Genomic DNA, 12,359 nt, shown 5'->3' with positions numbered 1-12,359 from the left:
ACCGAAAGTCAAAGTTTATATGCAATATTTGACTTTTCGGTTGATAGAACATAAATCTGAACTATAGAATAAGTTATAGCACTTACAAAGAGTCCATGCTATCTTTTCTACAAGAATTAAGTTCCAATCAGCTTAGGAAGGTCCAGATTTGAGAGAAAGAATGATAGAATAAAAAGTGAGCAAATGAATTGGATGGGTTCTAGGCCTATATATAGTTTTTGGATTTGAATTGGATCAATACATGTGTTAGGAGGATTAATCAGGTCCTTACACCTGTTATAACAGCTGTTATCATTGCCTTGGTGACCAAGGATTTGATTTTCTATTGGTTAGAATGAGATATGAGTGAGCACCAAGCAAAACAATAATATATATATATATATATATATATATATATATATATATATATATATATATATATATATATATATATATATATATATATATATATATATATATAGCAGCGACGGTCGCAGGCGGCCCGCGTCCGCCACAGCCCTATGTTACGCGGCCCGCGAGCGGATGAAGGCTGGGCAAAAGTTTGGCAGATCAGCGCTGATGGTCCCTGTGCTTTGCTTGTCTTCAAAACAGCCCAATAAGGTTGTTGTTTGCTTATTTTGGCCTACGAAAGATGCAGCCCATTGGGTTTATGGCCCGTATTCAACCCAGACCAGCCCATAACAAGTTTCAAGTGATGACAACATCAGTCCCTGACTCTTACATAACCAATTTATACTTTCAAATGTGACAGTTCAGCAACATCTTTTAAAAAGTGCAGTTTTAGTCCCCGAACTTGATAAATATCATTTCTAACTTGTTTGAGGCACGTTAATCTCATTTCAAGGCTTCATTATGATGCTAGAACATAGCGGACATGAGATATGCTCAAAAACATGCCGGATGTCGGCTCGTTTCATCGCACGGTCACGTTTTGAGTCTAATTATGACGGAATACGAACGGACGCTAAAAATGGCCCAAATCACGCGACGAGTGGAAATTTTCTCATGCCACACACTAAAATAAAATATTTTAGCGCTTACATAAATTTTTGGGTGTCCGGGGATATTCAGAATGCGAGATATGCGCGAAAGTGCAAACTTGTGCACTTTTTGACACTTTTAGTCCCTGTATGACATAAAAGTTTGTTTTTGCGCACCAAACACCTCTAAGCCTATATCTAAGCTATATAAAGGATGAATAGGGTATATTTAACTTGTTGGCATATTCCGGAAGGTCCGTTGTCAAACGATTCGACCTACTTTTGTAGTTTGACGCAATTAGTCCCTTAATTGCGCAAAGGAGCGAAAAATGCCGTTTAATGATATCCAAGTCTTCTATAGCCCATAATGGGAATTCCTGAATGTATTTCCAATTATTACAATGCTCCGGTTCACTTAAAAGGTCCCCGAGAGGCGTAGTTGACGCTTTTGGTCCCTCTAATGCGCAAACTTGCACATATCATCGTTTAATAGCATCGAAGCTTTATCTAATCCATGTTAGGCATTCTTGAGAGTATTATAATACAACACGATGCTTCGGGTTTGTTAAAAGGTCATTCAGAGGTATAATTAAACATGTTGACGCTTTTAACCCCCTAACTTTCAAACTTGCGCATAACTTCACTTATGGGCATAAAAGCCTTGCATAACCGATATTTGGCATTCCCGAGAATATGATGAAACATAATGAAGCTCTCGGTTTGTTAAAAGGTCACTCAGAGGTAAGATTTAACATGTTGACACTTTTAACCCTTATTGCGCAAACTTTCAAATAATTTCGCAAACGGCTCCTCTCGTCCAACGAGTGGCTCGTCTGAGAATACGGACACCATATAAGGTCACTCAGAGGCCTAGTTTAGGCATGTTGACACTTTCAGTCCTTCTATATTCATAGTTTTCGATTTTGACGAAAATAGTCCCTCATAGTCAACGTTTGACTTTGTTAGGATTCATTACACGTGTCAACACATTATTGGACACGATTTTACGAGGTGTTACATGCAACGGCAAAGATAAAATTTTGTAGAAGATGAAGTTATATATTAATTAGTAACAATCGTATTGGAATTGTAAAGGGAAACAGTGTTGCAAAAGTAAAAAAGTAAACATCTTGTTACTTATCATTTTATTGTTTTGATACTTTTTTTACTTATCATTTTATTTACTATTATTTAAATTATTTTTTTCTTTCTTAAAATTCGAAAACGTACAACAAGTCACAAATTTCTATTCTATTAATTATTTTACATTTTTTTATTTTATCACTTGTATAATATAGGATTACAATTTATAATTTAATTTTAATTGACTTACATATTTTTATTTTATTACTTGTAGTATAGTATTTAATTTTGAGTTACATATTTTTATTTTATTACTTGTATTGTATAGTATTTAGTTAATTTATTATTTATTAAATTGTTAATTTATTTTAATTTATTTGGAGCTTACCACTTGTAACATCCTTTTTATTCGTTGTTATTTGTTAATTACTTTTATTTTATTTTATTTGAAGCTTACTATGTATAACAACTTTTTTATTCGTTATTTTTTAAACATCTAAATGATTAGATAACATTTTTCATCATGTAAAAATGTTTTTTTTTTCAAAATTATTTAGTAATAAGAAACCAATTACTAACAAATTTAGTAAATTAAAATTTGTGATGAATTATTAGTACATACTAGAAATACAAAAACTTATGCTAGGACCCAACATGAACCGAGTCGAAAAGTTTTATGTCCGCTTGTATGAAATTGGAGCAATTGAAAACTAATGACTCCATACAAATAAAATACTGGATCCGTCACCGAGTGTACGTTAAAAATGGTTTTTTCCGTTTTATGAATGTACGAGAAAAAAAAAAGTTAGGGATACCTCTGAATTTTTTTTCTAGTTTCGCCACTCGTTTAGTGGGTTGCTCTTGAGGTTTGCTTGAGCTGTTTTAATAAAATTTGCTATTCAAGAAAAAAAAAAACAGCTGTTTTGTCTTCAATAATCACTAAATTATAAATCTATGTAATTAAAAAGTCACAAATCATAATTTTCATTTCTGCTTGTTACTTGTGTTGAAAAGTATTCGACTATTTGTAAACGCAAAACACATTGTGTGAATTTTGAATTCGTGAAGGGGATGTTAGCTTGTGAGTATATATTATGTAATGGGAGGTAGGGATGAGTTTGGTATCGTCTGGTACCGAAAGAACCGGTATCGAAAATCCCTAAAAGTGGGTACTGGTACCGGTTCGGTACTGGTACGGTACTAGTATTTTGATGGTAAAAACCGGTACCGAACCGGTACCGAAAATGCTAAAAGTCGGTACCGAATCGGTACTGAAAAAGTACCCGATTCGATAAATTTGGTATCGGTACAGGGAACGATTTACTCATCCCTAATGGGAGGAAAGTGCATATTTAATGTGAGAAGAGCAAGTAGTAGAAAATTAGATTTCAACTTGAATAAACTTTTATAATCCACTTAAAGTAGTCTAGTGGTGTTGGTAATTTAGATAAAGTTTTAGAACAGTAGAGGTTATAGAATAAACTTTTATGTCATATGGACTGACCATTTTTGTAAGTACTTTTGAGAATTTGAATCAAGGTTAAAGAAGAATTGACATGTTTTTATGTGATTTAAAAACAAAATTTTGTTGTATCATTTTTCTTTGATACGGTGCATACAATTATACTATCAATTTAACCCTTTAAGATACAATGTTATATTTGTTATCCAGTTTTTGTCGAACGTTAAATATATTTGAACGTTGTATCAATTATCCATTTTTTGTGTGTGTGTGTGTGTGGGGTGGGGGGGGGGGGGGCGCTCTTCAAATTAAAACCTTATTAAAAAGCAACTCTTTTATGCATATAGTAGATGTACACTTGGCTTTGGGAGTTTTTCAAAAAAAAAAAAAAAAATGAAATTTTCATTTCTAACCCTAAAGTTCCAATCTTTGGCAAGTTAAGTTTAAAATTTTAATCTTTGTTTCCTTTTTAACCCTAAAGTTTTAATCTTTGACAATTTGAGTTTAAAGTTTTAATCTTTGGTAATTTAACCCCTTTCATTATTTGATTTTTCACTTCTAATTCAAAAGTTTCCATCTTATACAATTTAACCCATTTGATTAATTTGATTTTTCATTTCTAATTCAAAAGTTTCCACTTTTGTGATTTAACCACTTTGATTTTTTATGCATATAGTAGATGTACACTTGGCTTTGGGAGTTTTTCAAAAAAAAATGAAATTTTCATTTCTAACCCTAAAGTTCCAATCTTTGGCAAGTTAAGTTTAAAATTTTAATCTTTGTTTCCTTTTTAACCCTAAAGTTTTAATCTTTGACAATTTGAGTTTAAAGTTTTAATCTTTGGTAATTTAACCCCTTTCATTATTTGATTTTTCACTTCTAATTCAAAAGTTTCCATCTTATACAATTTAACCCATTTGATTAATTTGATTTTTCATTTCTAATTCAAAAGTTTCCACTTTTGTGATTTAACCACTTTGATTTTTTTACTTATATGTTGTAATCTTGGCTTTGTAGGTTTTTCAAAGAAAAAAATGTTATGCATATGATTGTTGCAATCTATCCTCATAACTTTTTTTTTTATTTTCAACGTTGGTCCTTTATAGTTTTCATTTTCTACAATTTTTTCGTTTTATGCTTCGTTCTAAATTTTGTGACTTAACACATCGCAACGTGCGTCTTTTGTTTAACGTTTTTACGTTTCGTTCTAAATTTTGCGAGTTAACACAATGCAACGTGCGTGTGTGGGTGAACGTTTTTATACCGTCTATTTTTTTCCCATTTGATAGGTTCAACATAACGTGTGCGTCCTAAATCGACTTAGTTATAACTAAAGAATCCCCACCGCCGCAATCCCCGCCGCAATGCGGCGGGTCGTAATTCTAGTTAGAGTTAAAAGGGGAATACTATCATGCATGTAGTAATGTAGTATGTAGTATGCAGTATGAATCATGATCTGTTTGGGCTCTTTAACCGAAAATGGCCCAAAACTTAAAGGGCACCAAAATGTTAAGCCCAGTGAAGGATTCCTATTTCCTAAGCCCATTCACCATCCTTTTAATTTCTTTTGCCTTTTACATAGATGCACATAAAAACCGGTTTCACTATCCTTTTAATTTCTTATGCCTTTTACATAGATGCACATAAAAACCGATTAAATAACTAAAACCGGTAATTAATTGAAACCGTAACCAATTAATAATCGATTGAGGAATTACCAATTAGTGGTTTTTTAATCGTAGGTTCCTAATTGGTGAGACTTTTTAGAAGGAATCTTTTTTAACCAATTTACCTGTTAACCAAAAAAATAGAAAAAAAAACCCGGCTATAGTGAATAACCGGAAAAAAATGAGAAAAAAAAATGGTTATAAACCAAACCGGTTAGAGAAAAAGAATGTTTTGTACACCACTACAACCGAAGCTAACAAAACTCCATTAATTGAACCACGAGGGCAAAACGTAGGACATTATGTAATATCCTCATTTTTTCCTTAAAGCTATGATGGCGACTCATTTCAAACATATTCTAACTAGTTTAATACTCGTCTGGTGGACGGGTTACACTAACAACGTAACAAACAAAGATAATTTATATTGAGGGTGTTTGGGATTGCTTCTCCTTTTTTAAAAAGTCACAACCATCTAACTTTTTAATGACTTGCGCTTTGTGGCAAATGAAAAGATCCACCAGCGTAAAGCATTTGATAAACAGGACCGATTCTAGTGGTTAAAATTAAACCTGCAAACAAACATCACGAATTTAGTAGATACAGGGTAAACCCCTTACATAATTTAATAGATACAGGAGAAAAATGCAATTTGCGTCCCTGTGGTATGTCCCAAACATCAACCTGAGCCCCTAAATTCATTTTTTTGTTTTTTTGAGCCCCTAACCTTATGAATTCATAACAGTTTGAGTCCCTGCCGTCAGGGTTCCGTCAGTTTGACCGTTTTACAATTGTAAAAAGTCCTTTATGCCCTTGACCCTTAACATCTACAATTAATAGAAGATATGAATGATCAGATCAGTTTCATCACACTTCTCAACCCTTAACATCCCAACTCCCAACACCCATTATCATCATCATCATCATCATCTTCGTTCATCATCTTCATACCATCTTCATCAGCTTCATCTTCATCATCTTCATCTTCATCGATAACAATCCAAGGTAAAACAGAGGTTAGATTCTTCATCATCTTCATCTTCATCGATAACAATCCACATCATCATATTGTTTGATTCTTGTGGGTTTTTGTCTCGGATATCAAAACAGGGATTTGGTTTTGTTTGATTCTTGTGGGTTTTTGTCTAGGGTATCAAAACAGAGGGTTATCTTCATACGGGTTAGATAACTCATATACGGTTTTGAATGCGTTTTGGTTTTGTTTGATTCTTGTGGGTTTTTGTCTCGGGTATCAAAACAGAGGTTTTGAATGTGTTGTGGGTTTGATTCTTGTGGGTTTGATTTTTGTGGGTTTGATTCTTGTGGGTTTTTGTTTCGAGGTTTTGAATGTGTTTGAGAACTGTTTAAAAAGAACTGATCGGATCAGTTTCGGATTGATCAGTTTCGGATTGATCAGTTTCGGATTGAACACATCAATATTGATACTTGAAATGTGAAAATTGATTTTTGGTAAATTTCGAATCATTTTGGTTGGTTGTTTGAGTTTGGGTATTTTGGGTTTGATTCAATGATTTGAATGTGTTATTTGGGTATTTTTGGGTTTGATTCAATGATTTGAATGTGTGATTTGAATGTGTTATTTGGGTATTTTTGGGTTTGATTCGATGATAACAGTTATTTGCTTTTGGTTTGATTCGATGTACAGAATGGCTGCGGATGTAAAGATACGCAAAACACCAACTACGAAGGCGAGAACACTTGATAACCTCCTAGAAGATGGTGCGGTGCTCATAAGGAAGTGATTGATATGAATGAATATAACCCCAGTGTAGCTCTTCGATTTTCCTTAAAATTCCAGAGCTTGCTAATTACATATCTACCACTTGGGTTATATTCATTCATAACCCCAGTGGCAGATATGTAATTACCTACACTGGGGTTGTATTCATTCATATCTGCTACATTCCGAAGTGCACCCGTCAGTAAAGATCCACAATTGCTTGTGGATCTTTGACGTTTTGTCTCTATATTGTATGTTACGGTCTTTTGTTATCGAGTCTGTAAGTTCCGTCAAGTCTACGAAGTTGGTATGACGTTTTGTCTCTGTATTGTATGTATTAAAAGTTTACATTTAATATACAGTTTAAGCTTTAATAATTTGTTATATATAGTATACATTTAATTATTATATTGCATTTATTAGATTGCATCTATTTAAAAATAAAAGAGAATTTAGGCTTTAATAAATTGTTATATATAGTATACATTTAATTATTATATATTTATTTAAAAAGATTATCTAAAAGAGTTAATTATTAGATTGCATTTATTTAAAAATAAAAAAAGTTAATTTGAATTATTATATTTCTTAAGAAAAAAGCAAAAAATGAATTTAGGGGCTCAGGTTGATATTTCACTCATACCATAGGGACGCAAAGTGTTATTAATATATCTCAAAAGACGGTCTTACCCCTGCCTCAAACAGTCAAACTGACGGCAGGGACTCAAAGTGTTATAAATTCATAAGGTCAGGGGCTCAAAAAACCAAAAAATTAATTTAGGGGCTCAGGTTGATGTTTGGGACATACCACATGGACGCAAGTTGCATTTTTCTCTAGAAGTAGATACAGAGTTACAAGAATCATATGTTTAATTTTCATACATCATCATGTAAATTTAACATTTTTCATACAATATTTAGAAAGTAGCAGCAATAGCTATATTAGCAAATTAATCAATGGAAAAAAGAGCTAAAACTAACCTTCTTAGACCAGACGGTATGGTGGCCGGCTTAGACCCGTCCTGGCCCGTCGCCGGTCCCCCACTCCTCCGGCGCGTCAACATCGGCTCCCACTCGACGATCTTCACGGGCCTCAATTTCTCTCTCCTCACACACACACACACACATACATACATACATACATACATACATACATACATACATACATACATACATACATACATACATACATACATACATACATACATACATACATACATACATACATACATACATACATACATACATACATACATACATACATACATACATACATACATACATACATACATACATACATACATACATACATACATACATACATAGGGAGGGGCTCATGCGAGAACCACCCTTATTGTGAGAACCTTGAGAAACAATGTGAACACAACATAAAATAGTTAAAAAAACCTAAAAAAAATCTAACCCCCCCCCCCCCCCCACCTCAAGCTAAAATATTAAAAACTAAACCTTCAAAAAACCTAAAAAAAATCTAAAAAAATAAAAAAATCTAATTTTTTTTAATATTTTTTATGCTCAAATCGCTATTTTTAGTGGCCAATTTTTTTTTTTAAATTAAATTTTGTTTTAAAAAAAAAAATTAAAATTTTTTTTTTTTGGCTTCGAAAAGTAGCGATTTTTATATAAAAAATATTTAAAAAAAATTTGTATGATTTTTAGCTATTTTTAGGCATTTTTGGTGTGTTCACATTGGTTCTCACAATAAGAGGTGGTTCTCGCATGATCTTCTCCCTACATATATATATATATATATATATATATATATATATATATATATATATATATATATATATATATATATGGGTTCATCCACCCCCTAGGTCCATCTCTTTCAAGCCCCTCCTACGTGGCGGTGACATGGTGGCCCATACCCTTAGGGATGAGGCTCTCTATACCCACTAGTCTTATTAACCATTCTTCAAACTGACCTACACAACAAATTCAAATAAGAACATTATTTAATTCAAAGTGATATTTATAACTTAAAGACTGAACTAAATTAAAATATAACATTGAGTGTACCGTTGAATATTTTATAATGTGATTATTACTAATCCAAACAGAATTGCTACCAAACCCTGTTTCTCACTACCTTCTAGTTCTGGTTTTTTATAAATCAAAGTCATAAATTATGGTTCTATTACTAATCCTTTGACTCTTAAAAGTCAAAGTATACAGAAATTCACTTGTAAGACAAAATGTGTAGTGTATGACAACCATATTTGATGTTCCACTCCAACAATTCCATATGCTGCTGGTGCAGCCCCTTTGGAAAAAAAAAGTTGAATGGTGAAAGGAAGCTTATTTTTTTCTGACATATAATATGTAGGTTGTACTAAGGCCATGCGTAGTGGTAACCTCTCATAACCCCATGCGATGTGGGGTTATACGACCCGTGGCAAATGTTGTTGAAGTCTTCATCTTGGACACTCTTAGACAAGATTCACTTCTTTACCTTCTACATACAGCCTGACTTTTCAAAAAATAAAACAAAATTCGGTACATAATTCATAAATATTATTCTTTGCTAAACGCTTAAGCTTTGTAACATGTTCTTACCAGTAAAAAAGCTTCTTTGCTTGGAGAGTGCAACCATTTAAGGTAATAAAGTGAAGATTATGCCCATAATGATGCCTTGGATTGAGTTGCATAAATGTAAGATACACACACACACATACAAATATGTGTGTGTGAGAAACCTTAGTGTAGCGCCCGTTATAATTTTCGTGAGCTCTCTGGATTCCGACGTATGGCGCCCCTCGGGGCGGTGTTGCATAGCGCCATAGGGCACTATGTGCACAAATGGCGCGATACCCCGTTCGACTACTATGGACTAAGAACAAAGATGCACTTAGCACCTTTTGTTTGACCCATTGTATCGATCAACACCCCGTTTTTTTGTGTAAAGAAAATATATTTTTTGTTTGAAAGAGTTTCTCATTTTCGATCACTGTTTCATAAGATGTCCTTTCCATCTACAAAAAATATAAAACTTAAAATCTAAAAAAACTCGGTAAGAACTTTTGTTAGAATGTAATGAAAATGGAAAATCAAGAAAACGGTAAAGACATCTACGGTGTCGAGATATTTAATGCATTGTTGTTGAAGTCTTCATCTTGGACACTCTTAGACAAGATTCACTTCTTTACCTTCTCCTACATCCATCCTGACTTTTCAAAAAAAAATTGAAATTTGGTACATAACTCATAATGCTAAACGCTTAAGCTTTGTAACATGTTCTTACCAGTAAAAAGCTTCTTTGCTTGGATAGTTGGAGAGTGCAACCATTTAAGGTATTAAAAGTGAAGATTATTCCCATAATGATGCCTTGGATTGATCTGCATAAATGCAAGATATATATAATATAAGAAAATTTCGAATCTGCATAATTAGGATGTTGAAGATATCAACTAAGATCCATGTGACATTTGATAAAAAAGATCTTTCTGTGTTTCTCCCTAGTTTTCATTATCTTGCAATTCATCCAACAAATCAATGCATTCATCTATGCAAACTGACTTTCAAATGCTAATGCTGTCATACTTAAGCAAAACCAAGTATTGAGCTAGTAAGCAAAACAAAGTATTGAGCTAGTAAGCAAAACCGGACAAAGCAGAATTCTGAGTTTAATATCAGATTTAGTCATGTGAAATGCTATCAATATGATTTTCTTTTAGTTTCCACAACAACATATTCATGTTTTCTCAAATAAGACAAATATGATTTGTGGTCAAATCATAACATTAATCTAAAACTTTTGGGATTTAAAAATGATTGTTTAAAGTCCTTGTTTATTTGTTGGATGACATTCTCTAGCACATCCTCAAACTCATATTCCCTTTGTCTCACGAAAACAACAATAATTTACCTTACATGTGGGTAAGTAACGATTATTGACTAAAAGCTAGCTTGTCTCTGTGTAATTTACTACAAATTGTGGCCAAATTATTTTCAGGTTTGGAAGTCATGGCTCTCTTTTAGGTATTTCATCAAACAGATTATATCCATACAAAATTGTAAAACTACTTGTTCAAATTGATAAATCGTATACATATTAATAAACTGAAGTTATGTGCTGATAAAGAAAAGTGAAGTTAAAAAAAGGCATACCTATGACTTGAATTTGGTTTAGATTGCCAATGATATTAAAATAACCAATGAAGAAAGCGCTCTCCTAACAACCCTTGCCAATAACCAAGCATGTCTTGTACATCTCTCTTTTAGTCCTGCGATGAACATCTCTACATCTGGGGTTTCCCTTCAATTTGAGCCCTATAGAAACATTGCAGTTCTAATTGATAAATTTAGGCACGCAGGTTGACTCAGTTGGACAATCAAACGAATCCAAATTAACATCGATGACTAACGATAATCAAACAAAAAATTAGGGAAAATCAAAGGTACGTACCAATCGGCTTCAGATTTGAAGAGAGCGTAGGTGTTGGTAGGGTTTATGGTGGTTGAGGAGCGATGGAGACCTGGAATCATGAGGCAGTGGAATGGGGAAGAAACTATCCACCAAATCCAAAACTGTTATCCTTGATAAACTGCCAATTTTATGTTGTAGGTTTGAAGGAGGGAGATAGTGGAGGTGGGGGTTTATAATGGGTGGCGGCAGTTGGTTGAAAGATGTGAGTAGAGACGTGGGTTTAAAACCGCTAAGGCTGAAATTACGGGGAGAGTGGGGATGAGGAAGAAACTACCTTGAAATGCGAGAACAGTTTTCTCATAATAATAACCAGACGTGGGCAGAAAAACGGGAAGATGCTGGAAACTGTAAAGAACTGCCCAGAACTTCCATGACAGCAGTTATTTTTGGGAGTTTAAGTGGCTGAGATTTAAATTCAGCCAAATCTAATGGTGGATATTGATTCAAGAGTTGGTTAGACTTAATGGAAACCATATGTATATATAATTAGAATTTTTTTTAGGTAGTTCTGAGATGCTTTGGGAAATTATTTTAGATATAAAAAAAAATAAATCATTTTTATGTATGTAGATTTTTTTTTCAAAATCCACTAGACTAACTTTCAGAAAGGACATAGATTACATGTTTTTAATGAGCTACGTTACATCCAAATCAGGTCACCCACCCACAAATAGCAAAATACCAATAATTCATTGCTAAAGAGCAAAATACCAATAATTCATTGCTAAGAAATGTTAAAATACTCCATGTCAGAAGTATTTTATAATATTTCAAAGTCTTTGTTTAATTTGAAAGTGTGTCGATCATTTTTCATGTGCAATATTGCTACAAAAGGTCGACTCACATCATACAAGTCACAAGCCAATTCATTGTTGTGGAATTGGTTTGCTCATTTTAGGATTCTCTTTACTATGTATCTATTTGGTTCAATAATGCTTGAAATGAAAGAACTTATAATAATAATAATAATAATAATAAT

At 33.1% G+C, this 12,359-nt stretch overlaps 2 long non-coding RNA genes across 9 annotated transcripts; both read right to left on the bottom strand.

Moving 5' to 3' along the window:
• Positions 1-5,624: 5,624 nt before the first annotated feature.
• LOC110883449 lies at positions 5,625-8,374 on the bottom strand. The gene is made up of 2 exons (XR_002560471.2): positions 7,915-8,374; positions 5,625-5,764 (listed from the first exon to the last, which is right to left on the bottom strand). It is a non-coding gene; the product is annotated as an uncharacterized LOC110883449 (long non-coding RNA).
• A 367-nt stretch (positions 8,375-8,741) lies between these two features.
• Positions 8,742-11,816, bottom strand: LOC110886510. Of its 8 annotated transcripts, none has more exons than XR_004879782.1 (6): positions 11,360-11,816; positions 11,062-11,223; positions 10,196-10,289; positions 9,511-10,121; positions 9,310-9,424; positions 8,742-8,879 (listed from the first exon to the last, which is right to left on the bottom strand). It is a non-coding gene; the product is annotated as an uncharacterized LOC110886510 (long non-coding RNA). The 8 variants fall into 8 exon arrangements; XR_004879784.1 differs by having other exon boundaries at positions 9,310-9,420; XR_004879783.1 differs by having other exon boundaries at positions 8,750-8,874.
• Positions 11,817-12,359: the final 543 nt, after the last annotated feature.

This window comes from Helianthus annuus, chromosome 14 (genome assembly GCF_002127325.2).
Source record: "Helianthus annuus cultivar XRQ/B chromosome 14, HanXRQr2.0-SUNRISE, whole genome shotgun sequence".
Lineage (NCBI taxonomy): Eukaryota > Viridiplantae > Streptophyta > Magnoliopsida > Asterales > Asteraceae > Helianthus > Helianthus annuus.
Note: the sequence above shows the minus strand (reverse complement) of the source record. Positions and strands in the feature narration are given on the sequence as shown.